The sequence below is a fragment of the Hemitrygon akajei genome, chromosome 21, assembly GCF_048418815.1.
Source record: "Hemitrygon akajei chromosome 21, sHemAka1.3, whole genome shotgun sequence".
NCBI lineage: Eukaryota > Metazoa > Chordata > Chondrichthyes > Myliobatiformes > Dasyatidae > Hemitrygon > Hemitrygon akajei.
In genome coordinates this window covers 20287179-20306353 of record NC_133144.1, presented here as the reverse complement: position 1 = coordinate 20306353, position 19175 = coordinate 20287179, and the positions used below count along the sequence as shown (strand labels likewise).

Below are 19175 nucleotides of genomic sequence, written 5' to 3'. Positions count from 1 at the left end.
CTTGAGGAAGTACTGCAGAGATGTTTTGTGGCTGAGATGCCCGACTTCAAACAACTACTACAACCTTCGTGTTCTGTTATGATTCCAACAAGAGTGTTTCCCAGATTCTTGTCAACTCCAGTTCACCCAGGGATCATTGAAGAATACTTGATCAAATGTTGTCTTCGGTCAATAGCAGTTACATATTTCTCAAATTTAGCTCATACCGAGAGATCAGGAGCCAAGTGACTAGCAAAGGAAACAGAGCTTCTGAGTAGTTGGTTGCTTAGGAAGTGCTGCTGCATAGCACTATTATCCCTTCCAGTTGCTTTAGGGATAATTATGTAGATTAATGGGTAGAAAGTTATATTCCTCCTCCCAGATTCTTGAGGTTAGTGTTGTAACTATACTGAAGCACATTTTCACTACTGTTGCCCTGAATGCAGTCAAAGTCCTTAATCTTTACTGTATCCTTTAGCAGTTTCTTGGCATCATGGAGTGAATCAAATTGGCTGAAGACTGTCATCTGTCTTGTTGGGGACCACGGGAAGCAGAGATGGATTAACCAGAGATTAAGATTAGAGGACCTGATGCCATGAGATCAGGGGATCTGGATTAAATGTTCCCCTTCAACAATATACTACTATCAGCACCTCTGCTAGACTGGCTTGCTCAAAGGGCAAGACATACAAGTGGTGTTGGGTCTGGGACATAAATTGTAGGGTACAATTCTGAGTATGATCATTAGGCTGCTTCTTGACTAGACAGAGGCTTGTCTCCCAGTTTTGGCACAATCCCTGAGGTGTTGTTAAATTGGGCCAAGTTCAACAGGCCAGATTTTGCCACAATTTCTAGTACCCAGGTCTACTACTACTACAACAACAACAGGTGATAAAGTTGGTTTTGTTTCCCACTATTTCTGTAATGTATGGATCTATTTCTATTAGAGCAATACCCCCCCCCAGCACTACGTAATAATTTGTCTACACATGTACATTGTTCTCCCTTCACCATCTCCTATGTGTGCTTTTATTTAATTGATATGTAGTTGTGCACAGACAACATATTGGTAACAAGTACAAACCTGAATGTTAGAATATCATCAACTGCACTAACAGTTACAGGACAAAACTGAGTTAAACAGTATGAGAAGGCCATCAGAGACACTAACAAATGTGCGAGTACAGTGCATAGTAACAGTGAAAGAGGTGTTGAATTTAAAGTGAAAATAATGCAGCAATAGCTTCAGTTGGGAAAGTTGATGTGTTTGATAGCACTAACGAAGGCTAGGAATCTTATATCGAGAGGGTTCAATTGTACTGCAACATGAACGACGTGGAGGAGCAAGGCCCCTATGCTTCTTAGTTTAATGGGCCCCAAGAACAGTCTCTTACACAACCTGGCAACCCCTGAAAAGCCAGCAAGGTGTTGACAAAATTGTTATGATTAATCATCTAAACTACTGGTAACAGCTGAGATTTAGATTTTACAAAAGATGAAAGCATTTCTGAACACATTGCAGAATGCACACTTGCTTAGTAGTGATTTTAGAGATGGACTTCTTGATGCATTAAGGGACAGGCTTCTACATGGCACGCATAGTCAAAGCACTTGAGGCTACTGTCCAAGAGACCTAACCTTAGAACAGGCATTGATCATTGCCATATCACTGGAGACTACAGCAAAGGATGCAAAACTTTAGAAAAGGTTGAATGTGAAATGCACAAGATGTACCCAATGGTGCAAAAAGCAAAAGATATTATCGATGAGGCAAATCCTCCCATAATGCAAATGATTGTGACCTTGCTTGTGACACTTCCTGCACACTTTTTAAAAACAAAGTATACAAGTCAGACAAAAAGCACAAGAATAAAATCACACCAAGTGAAGAGTTTCACACAGAAAACTAAGCAAATGAAGTGACCAAATACTGGACAAACGCGAGCTGTCATGCCTAGAGCAGCATAGTACAACTGAAACAGATCATAAAAATCACCTGGATCACAAGACACGTCTGGTGTAAAACTGAAAATGGAGCTGGATTCAGGGTCAGCTTTGTCCATAATTCCAGAGGCTGACTACAGACTTAAGATACCGTTAGAGACCTCAGTGATGCTAAAGACTTAAAAGGTCTCTCAAAGTGAAACAGACAGTAAATGTAACACAAGGCCAAACACACCAGTTAGAGCTTTAGGCTCTGAAAAGTGGAGGCCCAGCACTTTTCAGACTTGAATTGTTGTGAAAAATCCAATTGGACCAGCAGTGAAAGCTCTCTGTGCAGCATTAACAAGCAACAGCAGCCCTAATAGTAGCAAAGACCAGGAATAGATTGAAGACTTAGCCAAAAGCTGTTCAGGATACCAAAAAGTTCAAAATGCACCCCCACAGGCACCTTTACACCTGTGAGTGGCCATCTTCACCATGGCAAAGAGTACATACCATTTTTACTGGGCCATTCACGGACTCCCACGTTCCTGATTGCTGTGGATGCTCGCTCGATGTGGCCGGAGGTTATACCAATGAAGTCAACCACCTCAAAGGTCGTCTCCACCCCGAGGACCATCTTCACTACTTTCTAGAACTAAGAATGACAATGGACTACAATACACGTCAGAAGAATTCCCACTGTTCATGGAGAAATGGCAGACATTTTAAGTCAGCTCCTCACCATCCAGCAACAAATGGCTTAGCTGAAAGATTTATCCAAAGCTTCCAGTCCATTAAAGCAATGGACATGGAGGGCATTCCTCTACAACACAAGGCAGACAACTTTGTATTGGAACTCTGTTCATGTGATGACAATCAAACACCTGCAATGCTGCTCATGAACAGGAATCAGATCTCACACAGACCTCATGAAACCAGAACTTGAGGGAAGTACTGAATCAACAGCTCAGCCAGTTTGAGATTGGACAGGAAGTCCAGGCACACAATTACTGAGAGGACAGTGGACATCTGGTGGGATAGCAACAAAAACTGGACCACTGATGTACAGAGTGGATGCTGAAGATCAGACATATCATGTGAACCAGATACTAGATGCTCAACTGAAGAACACACCTGAATTGACTGCATCCAACAAGACTGACACATTACAATCTGACTTCAGTGATGTCACTGACAGCAATGTGACACCAGAAACAAAATGTTCTTAGACAAAACATCTACCAAACCTGATGACACTCCACAGTTCCAGAGGCACTAACCTGAAATAAAGAGTGCCACCCGAAAGACTGAACCTTTAGAACTGAAATTACAGACATTGCGAAAGCATGTTTATTTGGAATATTAGTTTTATTTCTCCTTCATAAACTATGTACAAAACATTTAATGTTGCAATAATCTAAAGGGGAAGTGCAATGTATGGATCTATTTCTTTTAGAGCAATGGACACCCCCTCTCAGCACTACATATTGATCTGTTTGTGTATTGTTCTGTCTCATTGCAATGTGAATACACCAGTTAATTTGGCAAGGTTGCATACAAACTTGGTGAAAAGCAAGTTAAAATAGTAAATAAATTCAAAAACAATGAAGCCGCTTGCAATCTTATGTTATTCCATTAATTATACAGCATTTAATCATGAAATTATGTACACATTAGTCTGTCTAAAATTTAGAAAGAACCACCAGATCAAGATGGTGAGATCTTTTCAAATTTCAGATCAAGTGTATCAGCTTCCATCTCCAAACGCAAGAAAAATGTATAAAATACAGTATTCTACCCATTTATGGAATACATCTACAAGCAGGTAGAACAGCACACAGCTTAGGGCTTTCATCAAGAGCTGACAGCCTTATTGCTCACCACACACAATTTTCAAAGATCTCTGGCAGATACTGGCTATGAAACTACCGTAGATTCCGGATTTTAAGCCGCTACTTTTTTCCCCACATTTTGAACAGCTTTGAACTTTGCGGCCTTTAATACGGAGCGGCTAATACATGATTTTTTTCATGCCGCCTCGTAAACATTTTGCCTCATAACAGTAGACCAATAAAATTGATGAGTAGTTCACAGAGGTCCAATGAAATTGTACGATAAATCAAGCGCACTTTCACAATTAAATTATTGTAAATCAGTCATTTGTACTCACCCTCATCAACATGGAAAACACTCGAAGCATTGTGCTGCCTTATGGCAGTTATTTAGTTTATAATATTTTCGCTTAGTAATTCATTTTCTAGTTAAAGTTAGAAGAGTTTTAACTATATTTGTTTTCTGTACTACATCGCGGGATGCTATGACGTCACACCCGGTTTCGCGGTGTCTTGTGGGAAAATGCCGTTTGCGAATAAACGGAAAGGAGGGGGTCAAGCGGCGGAGCGAAACGCTGCTTTTAAGTTAAAGGCAATCAATAACTTTTCCTGGTAGGCTGCAGTATATATATTTTTTACCAGTCGTTAGGAGATATTGGAATGTTGTTCAGTAAAGAAGTATACGCAATGTATATTTAAAAGTAGCCGCGTTACGGGCACGGTTCAAAAAAAGCATTTGCAATATGTATTTGTTTTTGTTACCATATGGATTTAATTAAAAGTTAAAAAATCCTCACATGTAATTTACACAGAAAGATATATCTCATATTACAACGTGGGACACCTGCGGCCGAAAATCCGGTGCGGCCTTTACAATTAAAAAATTGATTTTATTTCTAAAATTAGAGCCAGCGGCTTTTAATCAGGTGCGCTCTGTAGTCCGGAATCTACGGTAATGTGTTGAATGGAGTTCACATGCAAGGTCTTTTGTAAACCAATTTACCAAAGGCTCCAGCTGTTTAATCCTGTAGACCCCAAATGCATCCTTGGCTGAACAAATTTAACGCTCTGTTTATTTGAATTAGTTCTGTGGCATGTTACACAAAGTTGAATATTTTAAATGAAGTATTACATTAATGCTGTGATGTACAGTAGGCAGTGTTACCACTAACCTGGGGAAAATGTGAACTGCAATCCCTGCAAGGAAAATATTCACTTCCATGTTTTCTCACATATAGTCAATGCCCACATTACAGGTTGTGCGCGCACAGGGGAAGAACTACAGCTCTAGAGAATTCTGATACACAGGCACATCTCATTTGAAGAAATGACTTGAAATATTTACTCCACCACCACACAATTTACAAGTGAATTTTTTCCATACCTCAAAAGTACAGTGATTTGAATTGTGCAAGGGTGAATTTCCAGTAATGAATTACTAATGAGGTAGCTGGTAGTTATTTTTGCATCACCCCTCTGCACTTAATTCCTTCACACCACTGATCATCACATACTACAATGTGATCTAACAAGTTGATGCATGTTTGAAGAAACATGCAAAAACAAAACTCAGCACTTCAAGGACTTGGTTTCAAAAGTGAAAAGCTATCTTTCAAAATATTTGGGATTTTTGCTTTAAAGCAAAATGTTCAAGTACATTTGGAAATGTACATATTCTACTTTGGGCTCAGCAGCACTTATCTTGCTGCACAGTTAAAAAATGTGCCTGTACCATAACATTAATGAAAACTAGATTGTGTCAGAAACCAACAATGAATTTCATTCAGCATCTCAGATGATCCAATACTTAGTGAACGTGGTTGCTTGGATTGAAGATTAAGTGGAACAATTTAAGTAACTTCAAATACCTTTTCAAATCAGGTTGAAAGTTGCCTCTCCACCTATTAGAAATTCAGTCAGCTGTTCCATGCCCCCAAATTGCAATTTATAATTTATTGAGATACAATGCAGAATAGACCCTTCCGGCCCCTTGAGCCACACTGCAGAGCAAACCCCAAATTTATCCTAGCCTAATTACAGGACACATTACAGTGACCAATTAACCTACCAATCAGTAGGTCTTTGGACCATGAATGAAAACCAGAACTCATGGAAACCCATGCAGTTAGTGAGAACTTAAAAACTCCTTATAGACAGCAATAATGGAACAACCAATTCTGGCATTATTCGGCTTCCAAGCCATTCAATTCATCTCACATTCATTCATTTACCAGTATTGGAGTATAAAAGCTGCATTGTTTGTTGTGTAACCAAAACTATGTAGTCAGCTTTGAACTTGCTATTTGCTATGCATGTATCCAATTTAGTAGGAGAATGAAATCTTAAGAATGTAGAAGACAATGGTGTGTTAATGAGAGGTAGCCAAGGGATGTAGATTAGAACACGATTAAGTCAATGGGTAGAAACAATAGTGGCGGATGTACTTGTGATACGCAACTATAGATCGATGGATATGCTAATACAACTAAACCAGGAGATTGCTATAAAAAAATGCTATGTACAAGGATCGGTGGGCAATCAGTAACTAGCTCAATGACCGTCTCAGCTTTGATTTGCAAATTAAAGTTTAACACTTCTTAAAGAATCTTCTGCGTCTCCTGGTCGTTTGTGGGGCACGAGAAACCACGACAAAATTGGCGACTGCGGCAGGACTGGAAAGAGACCCGCGGAAAGGAAACGGCAGATTGGGGACGCTTCCGAGTCCTCTAGGGACCCCCACAAGGCTAACAGAATTAAGGGTGCACCCAAACAAAAGGTAAGTGCTTTTTGTGACAATTTGGACTAAGAATTCTGTTGGTTTTGGGGAGGTCTTGGAGTCTCAGAAGTGTGGAACCACTGCCGAAGGGTCTCTCTGGTCCAAAGAATCTGGCAGAATTGGGGGTTAACAGGAGGCTCAGAGGATTGATCAAGAACACTGCAGTGAAGGCAAGTACAAATAAGCTAGTAAGTTAAGTGAAGAAAAATTCCACGTGGTGTTGATAAGTCCCTGTGGATACCGCTTCGTATGAAACAAAGGTCTGAATGGGCAGGGAAAGGAAGAGAGAAAATCGTGGATACTGCCTTAAGAAATAAGGGTCTGAATAGACGAGGTGCAAAGAGAAAGTTCTGTGGATACCGCTCTGAGTAGAGGTCTGTACGGGCAGAACAGAATAGGAAACAAGGACAGTCTAATATATAGTTTAAAGTGCTGGTAGATAGACGATAGACGAGGCATAGAATTAAGAGTAAATAATATTATCCAGTAAACAAACTGTGAATCTCTGAAATACCTTAAAAAGAGAGAACATGACAGGTAAAGGAATGGCAGTAGAGATTCTGAGCAAAAAAATTCCCAGTAAATATGAGATCACAAAAACTTCAGAAAAATGGGAAAAGAGAACCAAAAACCTGGTCACAAAATGGCTGAGAAGGAACGTTTGATGTAAGCTTGTGCGAAGAAATGGAGGCACTAATTAAAAATTACAAACCAAAAGATAAATCTAAGAAGGCAAAAAAAGAGAACGAGAAATGCAAGTGCTAAAACTCTTCAGAGCAGAGGGAGAAAGGCTGAGGAGGACAGGTAGAATATTGATTACAAGCGAGGAAAACACTAAGGTGCTGGAGAAACAGCCTGTTAGAGAGGAAGGTACAGTGAGAAGCTGGCTTCAGCTCCGTACCCAGATGTGAAAGAAACAGTAAAGCCCTCTCCCTACAATGAGGAAGGAACCCCTAAGCAGTGCCCCCTGCTGACAGGAACAGTAAACATGCAGGGAGAAGTACAAGTTTGGGATAACGAGGAGCAAAAAAGACAATACGAGAAGGAAAATGCGGTGATATGGTAGAAGATACAGGCAGAAAGGATAAAGGTGGAACAGGCAAAGAGAAATGAAAGATTGAACGGATGAAATACTTGAGAGGAAAAGGAGTATGAGTATAGGTTATACCATAGAAATAAACAGACTAGAAAAGAAAGTGGCTCATCAGGGCAGGAAGAGATGAGGCATTCAAGAGGAAGTGGAAAAAAGATAGGAGATGAGAGTCTTGGAGAGAAGGGAATCAAGCACGAGTAAGGATCATGAGGAGTCCCTGCCACAGGTGTACAGACACAGACAGGAAGAAAGAAGGTGACTCATTGGAGGAGCAAGAGTTAAATGGAGAGAGAGAGGATGCGAGAATTTGTGGGGAGGAGGTAGGAGGCAGAAGCCTAGAAGAGCAGAAGGAGGTGGTAGGGGAGCGACTTGCGGAAGTAGAGAGAGAGATAGGTAAGTTACTGAGAGGGGATTGCCAGAGGAGATGCGAAAAATACTCCAGGGGCCAACCAAGTATTAAATCAAGACAGAAAGGAAGGACTCCACAGGGAGACGAGGGAAGAAGAGGACACCAGAGACATTTGTGTGGGAGGCAGTAAAAACATACCCTGAGACAGATGGGGAGTCAGGCGAGGAGGAGAGCCAGGGCAGGTGGGAAGGAGGAGGAAGAATGATGCCGTTGTTAGTTAAAGGATCAGGACAAGTGCAGTATATCCCTTGGCGATCCCAGGACCTAGAAGGGCTGAAAAACACTCTGCCCAATCTACATGAAGGAGCAGGGAAATGGATTAGAGCCTTTGAAGAAGAAACGGCAGGATGATTATTGGCTATGGGAGATTTGAAGGCATTATTTATGAGGTTGATGGGAACCTCCAAATTTAACAAACTAATGGAAATGGCTGGTATAGTAAACTCAAACGACCCGAGAACTGATGGAGAAGGGTTTGACAGTGAGGCAGAGGGTATGGCAGGCCCTCAGGAAGCTTTATCCACCCAAAGTGGACCCCAAAGCCTTAAAGGGGGATCCACTGAAAACCCAGCAGCCTCCGTAGAAAACCAGTTGAAAAGGTGGAGACTGAGCAAGAGGTGGAAAATAGCTTATTTATCACCACACTGTCCGACATGGCATTTTGGATGCAATGCCTCCGCAAGTAAAATCCAAACTGGAGGAAGTGGTTGGGCTGAAGTCAATAACCCCACAAGAATTTACAGACCACGTAGTCCATGTGGTTGAGAAATATTGGAAAGACAAACGAAGGTTGGCTGAACAGCAGGAAGAGGTGCAAAGAAAGTTAATACAAATGCAGCTCGAAGAACTCAAAAAGGAAAAAGAGTAAAACAAAAAGATGCTGCCAGCAACCACCGGTCCGAGTACAGCCATTGAACTGGATGAAGCACTGCTATATGGAGGAACCAATCATACTGTAAGACAAGGGCCGGAAAACCCCATGCCAATAATCAACGTCTTTGGAGGAGCATTCCCACAAACGCCCTATCAGGAACAGACTAAATTCAAACAGCCCAGACAGGACTGGAAGTCCCAAGGAGGGGGACAGAGGAGCTATGGGCAGAGGGGGCCAGTGAGGAAACAGGGGGAAGAGAGGTAGAGAGACTGCTGGGGATGTAATCAGCCAGGTCACATGAGAAAAGATTGTCCGTTTACACCATGGCCTGTCACACACCAGCAGGAACCGATAAGAAGGGAACTAAAGTTTAGCCAAGGACCAGCCCCCACAGGCCCAAGCGGACCTGTGAACCCCTATGCGAGGTATTAGGGGTGCCCCGAGAACTCGAGTGGGAAGGGACATTACCCAATGATAACAAGGGAGGCAGACGAGGAACCCATTGTTCAGGTTATGTTAGAAGGGCAACTGACACCAATGATGATAGATACTGGAGCCACGTACACTTGTGTACAGCCACAGTATGCCCTTCACCTTCCCATGTCAGGAAAGTTTATTAAGACGGTAGGGTTCTTGGGGAAAACACAGTTGACACAGTGCACGGCTCCAGTGCAGTTGAGAATGGGAAATAAAGGAATTGTTTTGCCGGTGCTAGTATTTAAAGGAACTCAGATTAATTTGTTAGGCAGAGATGCCTTATTGAAACTGGAATTAAAATTAGAATGCACCAGAAATGGGCTGAGTGTGGAAAGAGCAGGGGCTCAATTGATAGTGCGAGAAGACAAGAAGGCCAATGTCTTTTGGAAAGGAGACATCGCAGATCAGATTCAGGAAACCTGGGAAAAGTGGAAAAAGGGCGTGCAGGCTATATTACCCAGGGCTGTAATGCCCAAATCTGAGCTACATTGTACAGTGATTTTTGACGAGACTCAGAACAGGGAGTTAGAGGAGAGATGGCACCTGGAGGCATGTACCCAACAGCACCTGGAAGGGGAGGCTGTGATAATTGGAAAGCAAGGGGCAGCTTTACAAGTTAAGTGGAACACCTTTTTAGAAAAATGGTACAGGATACCAGAGGCTGCGCCCCACGTAACGTTGTTGGTAAACAAGGGATATCAGTCTAAAGACTTAGGACCCTTAGTTAAAAGTGCTGAAACCGTAACAGTGTGGAGGAAAATCACGCCAGAGGTGTGGATATCAGAAGACAACAATTGCATTAAAATAATGGCAAGTGTAGATATGGTAGGGACAGTGAGAGAGGTCGAAATAACTCCCCAACCACACATGCCATTGCTGGGAAAGGAAAGAGGCCAGCAGAAAGATAGGTTAGATGAGTTGCCATCTATTCTGTGGTCACAGCATGACACGGACGTAGGGAAAATAAAAACAGCTAGTCCGGTGGAAATAAGGCTGAAAAAAGGAGCAATTCCACCCAGGAGACCACAATACCCTCTAAGACCAGAAGCAGAAGAGGGAATAGCATTGACAGTGCAGGGGTTGCTTGAAATAGGAGTGCTTAAAAGAACAAACAGTCCATGCAATACCCCGTTGCTGCCGGTCTTAAAAGCAGATAAATCTAAGTGGAGATTGGTGCATGATTTGCGAGCGGTAAATGATGTGGTCGAGGACTGGCCAGCGGTAGTCCCCAACCCACACACGCTTTTGACTAATGTTCCACCAGAAGCAAGTTACTTTTCAGTGATTGATTTGTGTTCGGCTTTCTTCAGCATTCCTCTAGCCGACCAGTGTCAGTATCTGGTTGCATTTACTTAGAGGTGCTCAGTATACCTATACCAGAATGCCGCAAGGGTTTAAACATTCACCACATGTTTTTAATCAGGTGTTGAAGGCAGACCTAGAGGGCATACCATTGGAAAGTACATTGTTACAGTATGTGGATGACCTGTTGATTTGCTCCCACCGTAAGGAACAGTGTGAGCAGGACACTATAACTCTGTTAAAGAAGCTGGCACACGGAGGACATAAAGTATCCAAAAAGAAACTGCAATTTTGCACGCAGCAAGTGGAATACTTAGGCAGGGTAATAACCAAGGGAGTGAAGGCGATAGCACCAGATCAGATTGAGGCAATAACTAAGGCCCCAAAACCCCAGACTGTAGGGCAGATGACATTTTTGGGAATGGCAGGGTACAGCTCAGATTGGATAGGAGAATATGCTGAGATTGTGGCACCTTTGAGAAAGATAATGAAAGAAGCAGGACACACAAATTTGAAGAACGGTTTACAGTGGAATGAAGAGGCGGAGATAGCTTTCAATACTATTTAGCAGGAATTGCAGTCAGCACCAGCATTAGCTTTGCCTGACTACGAGAAGGTTTTTCATTTGTATGTATCCAACCAACAGGAGGGTTATGTCACAGCGGTTCTAACACAAGGGACAGGCACAGGAAAAGCAAAGCAGCCGATAGCATACTACAGTACGAGACTAGATGAGGTGGCTCAGGGGTATCCACCCTGTTATCAGGGATTGGTGGCGCTGTACTATGTATATGAAAAGGTATCATCTGTAACCCTGGGCTGTCCTGTGACTCTGTACACACACCACAAAGTAGCAGAACTGCTGGAAAGAGGGAAATTTGTGCTGACGCCAGCCAGGATAGCAGCGTATCATATGCTATTGACATTTCCAGACATAACTATACAGAGATGCACTACCAGTAATATAGCTGATTTTGTCCCTTTGGGCTATGAAGGAGGACCCCATGATTGTGTACGGAAGACAATGGCATTTGCCAAATTGAGAGCAGATTTACGGTCAGAACCACTAGAGGATGCAGATAAAAAGTTTGTTCGTAGATGGCTCTTGTTATAGGGATTATGATGGAAATCATGCAGGGTTCTCAGTAGTGCAGCAGGATCAGTCGCGCTATAAGATTATTAGGATGGAGTCCTGTCCCCAACCGTGTTCCACCCAACTAGCAGAAATCAAAGCCCTGACAGCTGCGTGTGAAATGGAAGGTGAGAAAGTAGACATCTATACTGATTCGGCATATGCTCATGGAGTATGCCATTTGTTCGGGGCAGTGTGGAAACAGAGGTTTTAAAAAAAAAAGGTGGAGATCCCATACAACATTGTCAGCGAATTCTAGACTTAATAAAAGCCATGATGAAACCTAAAGCATTGGCTATAGTAAAATGCCAAGCACATAAAAAGGGAAATGATGTAATACCAAAGGGAAATGATGTAATACCAAAGGGAAATGATGTAATACCAAAGGGAAATGATGTAATACCAAAGGGAAATGATGTAATACCAAAGGGAAATGATGTAATACCAAAGGGAAATGATGTAATAACAAAGAGAAATCAAGTCGCGGACGAGGCAGCCAGAAAAGCGTCTGGATGTACATCAGCTGTCATTGCCCCCCAGGTAAGCCTAGCTCCAGAACCTGTCGTAGAGGACCTAATTGAAATACAAGGTAAGGCAACTTTGGCAGAACAGACAATGTGGAGACGAAGGGGGGCCAAGCAGAACCCGGAAGGCTTGTGGAGCATGGAAGACGGTTTGTTGGTAGCGCCCACCCCTCTACTGACGATTCTGATTTCAGAAGCACATGGGATTGACCATTCTGTGGGGGGGGGGGGGGGGGGGGGGGAGTGATAAAGAAAATAAAGGATGGTTTTTGGTCACCTTATTTACAGGCTTCAGTGGACTTTGTCTTGTCACAGTGCGAGGTACGCGCACAGAATGCAGGGTTCGGACATCAGTTATTTGACTGGTTAGAAAGTAGACTTGGAGGATGGGGAGCATGGCTGACTAAAATGGCAATAACCGTCAGTATTGTATTGTTGAGCTGTGCGCTTGTGCTGCGCTGTTTTCTTCCTTGTCTCAAGTCTCTTGTAGTGCGTGCTGCAACCAATTTCCAATGCTCATGGCAATTACTGAAGCAAGCTTAGTGGAGAAAGAAACACTGAAAATGTATCGTTACAGCACAAAGGGACAGGTCTTTGGCTCAGTGGCCCAGAGCAACAGGGAGAGAATACTTTGAGGTCTTGGCGCAGAAAATTAGTTTAACCCGAGATTTGGGAATAAGTGCTTGAGTTTATTGGGGCTTTTGTGCGCAGACTCTCAGTCTTCTTTCTCTAGGGGGGGATATATTGGAGTATAAAAGTTGCATTGTTTGCTGTGTAACCAAAACTATGTAGTCAGCTTTGTGTTTGCTATTTGCTGTGCATGTATCCAATTTAGTAGGAGAATGAAATCTTAAGAATGTAGAAGACAATGGTGTGTTAATGAGAGGTAGCTAAGAGATGTAGATTAGAACACGATTAAGTCAACGGGTAGAAACAATAGTGGCGGATGTACTTGTGATACACAACTATAGACCAATTGGAAATGCTAATGCAACTAAACCAGGAAATTGCTATATAAAAAAATGCTATGTACAATGATCGGTGGGCAATCAGCAACTAGCTCAATGACTGTCTCAGCTTTGATTTGCAAATTAAAGTTTAACACTTCTTGAAGAATCTTCTGCGTCTCCTGGTCGTTTGTGGGACACGAGAAACCACGACACCAGCTACTTCCGTTAAACCCCAGAAATGACCACACTTGGAAATGTGCCCACCTTCCACAGCCTCTGGCAATAGTTTAAATCTCAGCTTAAATGTTTGAATTGTTACAGCTTCTATTTGAGCCTCCAATTCTTCTGGCAGTTAAGATATGGATAATGTCCAAATGAGCTTTCAGTTCATTTGTATATTTTTTGCCCAAATTCAGTATTTACCCTCATAAGTTGCATTTAACAAGATCATATCAAACAATGTCTTCCTTCACTTTCCAGCCATGAAAGTACCAATTTGAATCTAGCAGAATTAATCAGGTTTAATATCCCTGACACATCATGAAATTTGTTTTGTGGCAATAGTACAGTGCAAGACTAACATTTCTTATTAGTATTTTAGTATTTCACTGTACAGTTGCCAACATACAGATTTTGTGACATATGGCAGTGATATCAAACCCAATTCTGCCAGATTCAAATGAATATTTAAACCAGAACATTAAAGCTTTGGATGGCATTTAGAGACATTTCAATACCAAGTACTGCAGGTACATCTGCTCACTTCTACTAGTGTTTCTAAAGTGAAACATTTATTTAAGATGTACCGGCTTTAAAATCATTTAGAATTCCAGAAAGAACACATTACACTACTTGCACTTCATGCAAATCATGCAAACCAGAATGCAAATCATGTTGTAATTTTACATGCTTGTTTTTATTTCAGGACAAATTCCCAAGAATGGTGCACTGTTTGTACAGCTATATCCTCTTTCAATTTATAAAAGTACTGCCAAGTTGTAGACACTGTACTGCTGCCCTCTACCTTGAGCAATGAATCACACTTAAAATAGGAAGTGTATGAACAGCATCAAAATGAATAAAGATTTAACAATAAATTTTCTAACAATTAAAGAATTATTTCTCAAAACAATATAGCTAGATTAGTATTTCAATCATTGGTGGAATCTAAAATATTATTTTGTGAACATAAAGAATGTCCAAACAACTTTTGCAATGTTGGTAAGAAACTAAAAACATGTATATTCAGGGATGGAGAAATCAGCTTGACATTTCATTACAGGGATTAACAATTTTGTACTGTATTACTGCAAGATTATTGGATCATTTCTGACTAGATCAACCTCTACTCAAAAAATGCCAAACACGAAGGATTGGATTATTTGAGGAAACATTAATCTATTCTTACTAGCTACTTTAATTCTCCACAACATTCACAAGAAGATCCAAAGTTTTTTCCACCCGAGTAGTATTCCAAAGGCAAATCAATATGCCCTTCCCCCTATTGCCATTGTCCCAAGATATTGGTTTTAAGAAGTAAAGCTACACAAAATTAAATTTTGCACAATAAAAGCTTCAAAGCACTAATTTGGTCTTAATGATCAATTTGCACATTCTGGGATTAATTTAGGTATATGCCTTTATTCTGCTTTCTCATGACTTACTTGCCTTTTAAATTCAGTTTTAAGTTATCACAAAATGAAGCTTGCCTGGATAAGCCACAATGGTTAAGTGTACAATGTACTCTGACAAGTGTTTTGAGTGTTCAGTCATAGCCAGAATCAACTCCTAAGCAAGAATCTGGACCCAATGCAATTTGCCTATCACTACAATAGGTCTATAGAAGATGCAATCTCACTGGCTCTCCAATCAGCCTTGGATCACCTAGACAACAGCAATACCTACATCAGCCTACTGTTTATTGATTACAACTTGGCGCTCAACACAATCAAATCCTCCATTCTGATCAACAAGCTCCAAAACCTGGGCCTCTGTATCTCCCTCTGCAACTGGGTCACACTGACTTTCACAGGACACCAGTCAATGCAGATCAGGAATATCACCTCACTTACATTCACCAATAGCACACCTCAAGGATACAGGCTTAGCCCACTACAAATCTATAAATTTGCCAATGACAACTAATGCCAGAATTTCAGATTGTGAGGAGGAGGCATACAGGAGTGAGATAGATCAGCTGGTTGAGTGGTGTTGCAACCTTGCACTCAACATTAATAAGACCAAGGAATCAATGACCAAGGAGAAGTTGAGGGAACACATACCAATCCTCAAGAGAACAGCAGTAGAAAGGGCAAGTATGACAACAGCTATGACATTAAGAGTTTGAGGAGACTTGGTATGTGAAAAATGTGCAAATTTCTACTCATGTACTATGGAGAGCATTGTTAGTATCATCTACTATAGAAGGGCCACTGAACAAGATGGGAAAAGCTGCAGCAAGCTACAAACTCAGCCAGCTCTGTGTGCATTACTTCTTTCCATTGCTACCATCAAGGTGGTACATGAGCGTGAAGACATTTCAGGAACTGCTTTCCTCTCCGCCATATTTCCGAATGGACAAACTCATGTACACTACTTAAGCTTTTAGCACTACACAAGTTTTATTTGTGCACTGCTGCTGCAAAACAAATTTCACAACATGCCAGTGATATTAAATCTACTGGTAATTCTTGGTTTGTGCATAGAAATGTAAACAATATACTAAAGTGGGGATTTCATAAACTTTGCAACAGAATTGCTTTTAGGTCTTTAAAACATTACCAGCATTAAAGTTAATATAGAAATTTCAGCAATACCCTTCAGTGGATAATAACAGATTCTAGTTAGTCAGACCATCAGGACAGCTGTTTATTTGGGACAACTCAGAATAAAAACTAAAAATAGAAAAAATGGGGTTGGATGTTCAGTGGTGATCTGTTTGGAACAGCAGTCAATTTCTGTTGTGTACAAGCAAATCAGAATAGCAGAATGGTGGCTAAACAGAGGATCTGCATGGCAAATGAGCAGCGTAGTAAAAACATCACAGCAAGGGAATGTTCCTAAAAGTTTGAAATCAAACACCAGATGAAAAATCAGTTGGTCCCTGGCTATTGGCACTTTTCATTTTTGTTGTTTGTGGATCAGCTATCTTCCAGATTATCCAGAGTATCTGAATGGGCATGTGAGATGGACTAAATTAAACTTCTGTACCTTTTAAGTGTCTTGCTGTTAACAGCTGTGAGTCTGACCATTCCAGCCCATCTGTCTTCTAAACAACAGATTTTTACAGGATTATCTTTCTGTAATTGCTTTTGAGAAACGGGGATCTGGGGATTGAAGTACCTCTATGCTTTGATCTAGAACTTTTCCCAGCCACATTGGGCAAGCATGGCTGGTTCAAAGTTGTTCACAAGGCAGTTTCTTCTGTGGTAATTGAAACAATCAAAATACAATATGCTTCATTGTCAACACTATGGTCTGGAACTATTGTCAATCATGGCATGATAACACTGCCACATTTCTTGGCCATCTGTTGCTTTGTCTTATCAGAGCCAATTGATTTGTGTTTGATTGTAAGCAACTACAGCATTTGTCACCCAATAAATATATTTTTGCTTGATTTGGATGATGTGCTCATTTTTAAACCTCGCTTTCTTCAAATACAAATGACTTTTCAGAAGTTATTATAATGATTACCTTCAAGTGCCATTCAGTATTACTAACAGTCTTATAACTCTTGGGTCATGGCAGGTGAATATAGTTGTACTCCATCTCAAATTGTGCAAACTATCTTTAAGATGTGGGTGTAGGAATTTCAATGAGAGCTAGTTACACAGCGATGATGCTGTAGCTACGAAAGCCTGCAGTCCTGAAGAATGTTGCATTGGCTCCTGCTCCATTAGTAAAGCAATCAACAGATGGGAAACCTGCCAGTGAAGTAAAATCAAATTCAAAATGCTATTGTCTTAATTTGTTGCTGCCATGGGAACCTGAGGCCAGTGTTTCGCAACAGAAATGCAATAAAATTACATCTAAAAAAACAAAGTGAAAGTAGTTGGGATTCTATTTATTTGGGACATAGTGTGCCATGATGTATGATATGGATGATCGTAGTCTTGTCAAGAACAATCATTGTCAATTTTTTCTGGCAGTGTCTTTACATGATGGGTGACCATAACCATTATCAATGTTCTTCAGATTGTCTGCCTCATGTCAGTGGTTGCATAACCAGCTCTTGTGATATGCACCAGCAACTTATGCCCACCCAACACTGAACCCATGGTTTAAATGATCCTGACTGGGGGGGCTAAGCCGGTGCTACACCTTGTCCAAAAAGGTGACCTGCAGGCTAGTAGAGGGAAGGAGGACCTTACACCCACTTTGGTAGAGGCATTGCCACCCCACCACCCAATTTGGAACACTATGCCACTTAACTGGGGCAGGAGACTGTTGCTGAACAGTTTAACTAGTCAAGTGTACTTGTATGACTGTTAGACGGTACTTTGCGCTTAGGGCGATCAGTTTTTTAAAAAAATAGCATTGCATGTTTGTTCAAAAGCAGTGAAATTCATCAGATCATTGGTGAGAAATGAGACAATTTAGAATTGTTGCACTCACCAGTTTTAAACATTCAGGCTTGGAGATGCCAGAAACAGCCAGGTGAAAGTGAAGTTAGGAATTATGAAGGTATCAACATTCACCTTGAATGTTACAAGGAATATGTTACAACAGTGTCAAGATCTAACCTGGTCTCAACATATCAATGCAGCTTATAGAGAAGGCAAGACAGCAGCCATGTTTCATTAGAGTCTGAGGAGATTTGGTTTGTTAACCAAGACACTCAAAATTCTGTCAGGTTGTATCACTCTCTGGTTGGGGGGAGGGGGCAGGGGGGAGAGAGCTACTGCTAAAATCAGTCAACTCCATCCTGGGTACTAGCCATTTTCAAGGAGCAGTGCCTCAGAAAGGCAGTGCCCATTAAGGATCCCCATCACACAGGACATGCCTTCATTGTTACTGTAAGGAGATACAGAAGCCTGAAAGCACACATTCAGTAATTCAGGAACAACTTCCCCTGTGCCATTAGATTCCCAAATGGACATTAAACCCATGAACAATTCAACTTTGATTTTTCACCATTTTAAATATTTAATACATTCTTACTGTAATTGATTTCCTATATATCATGTATTGCATTGTACTGCTGCTAGTAACAATTACAAGACAAATGCTGGTGATATTAAACCCAATTCTGAAGATTTGAAGAACACCAATCAACAAAAGCATTGTACAAAGGCAGTCCACTATCTGCACGAGGTGTCTCTGCAGATTTTATTTATACTCAATCACAAGAACTTACAATAATGGGTTAGACAATATGCATTTAGAAAAAGAATTTTTAGAACTAGGTCCTTTGTTTTAAAGCCAACACCTCAAGTTAATGTGCATCTCTATTTCTCTGCAAGTAGCAATCCAAATCAAGTCATGCAAACTATTGAAAAGATTAACAATCTAATCTTCCATCTGTGATATAAACAGCTTCAAAGAAATCTTTGACCTGACACATCAACTTTGAATGTAAAAGAATACTGGGAACACTGGTCAGACAATCACTATTGTGGAATGCAAACAGACAAGCAGGCATTGTGTATTAAAATGGTCTAACTACAGTAGTGGCATCACTGTTGAAAAGGCAGTTTTTAGTGTTTGCAGAGCCCCCCCCCCCCCCCCCACATTTTAACTAGCATTCCAGGTGCATCCTCAGACCCTGTGGAAAGCAGCAAGAAATTACAAGATTCTTAGATAATTTACTTCATCTTTAGCTATGTGTATTTTCAGAAGACCAATGGTGAATAATGTACAGTTAGGGCAAAGAAACCAGTGAACCACATGCTGTCAAAT

The 19175-nt window shown here is 41.1% G+C and overlaps 1 protein-coding gene and 1 pseudogene across 6 annotated transcripts in view; one reads left to right on the top strand and one right to left on the bottom strand.

The window, feature by feature from the left end:
* LOC140714138 (cytoplasmic polyadenylation element-binding protein 1-like) overlaps positions 1-19175 on the bottom strand; it is a 95182-nt gene that overhangs the window by 53644 nt on the left and 22363 nt on the right. The window lies entirely within an intron of this gene.
* Positions 16263-16479, top strand: LOC140714140 (stress-associated endoplasmic reticulum protein 1 pseudogene; annotated as a pseudogene).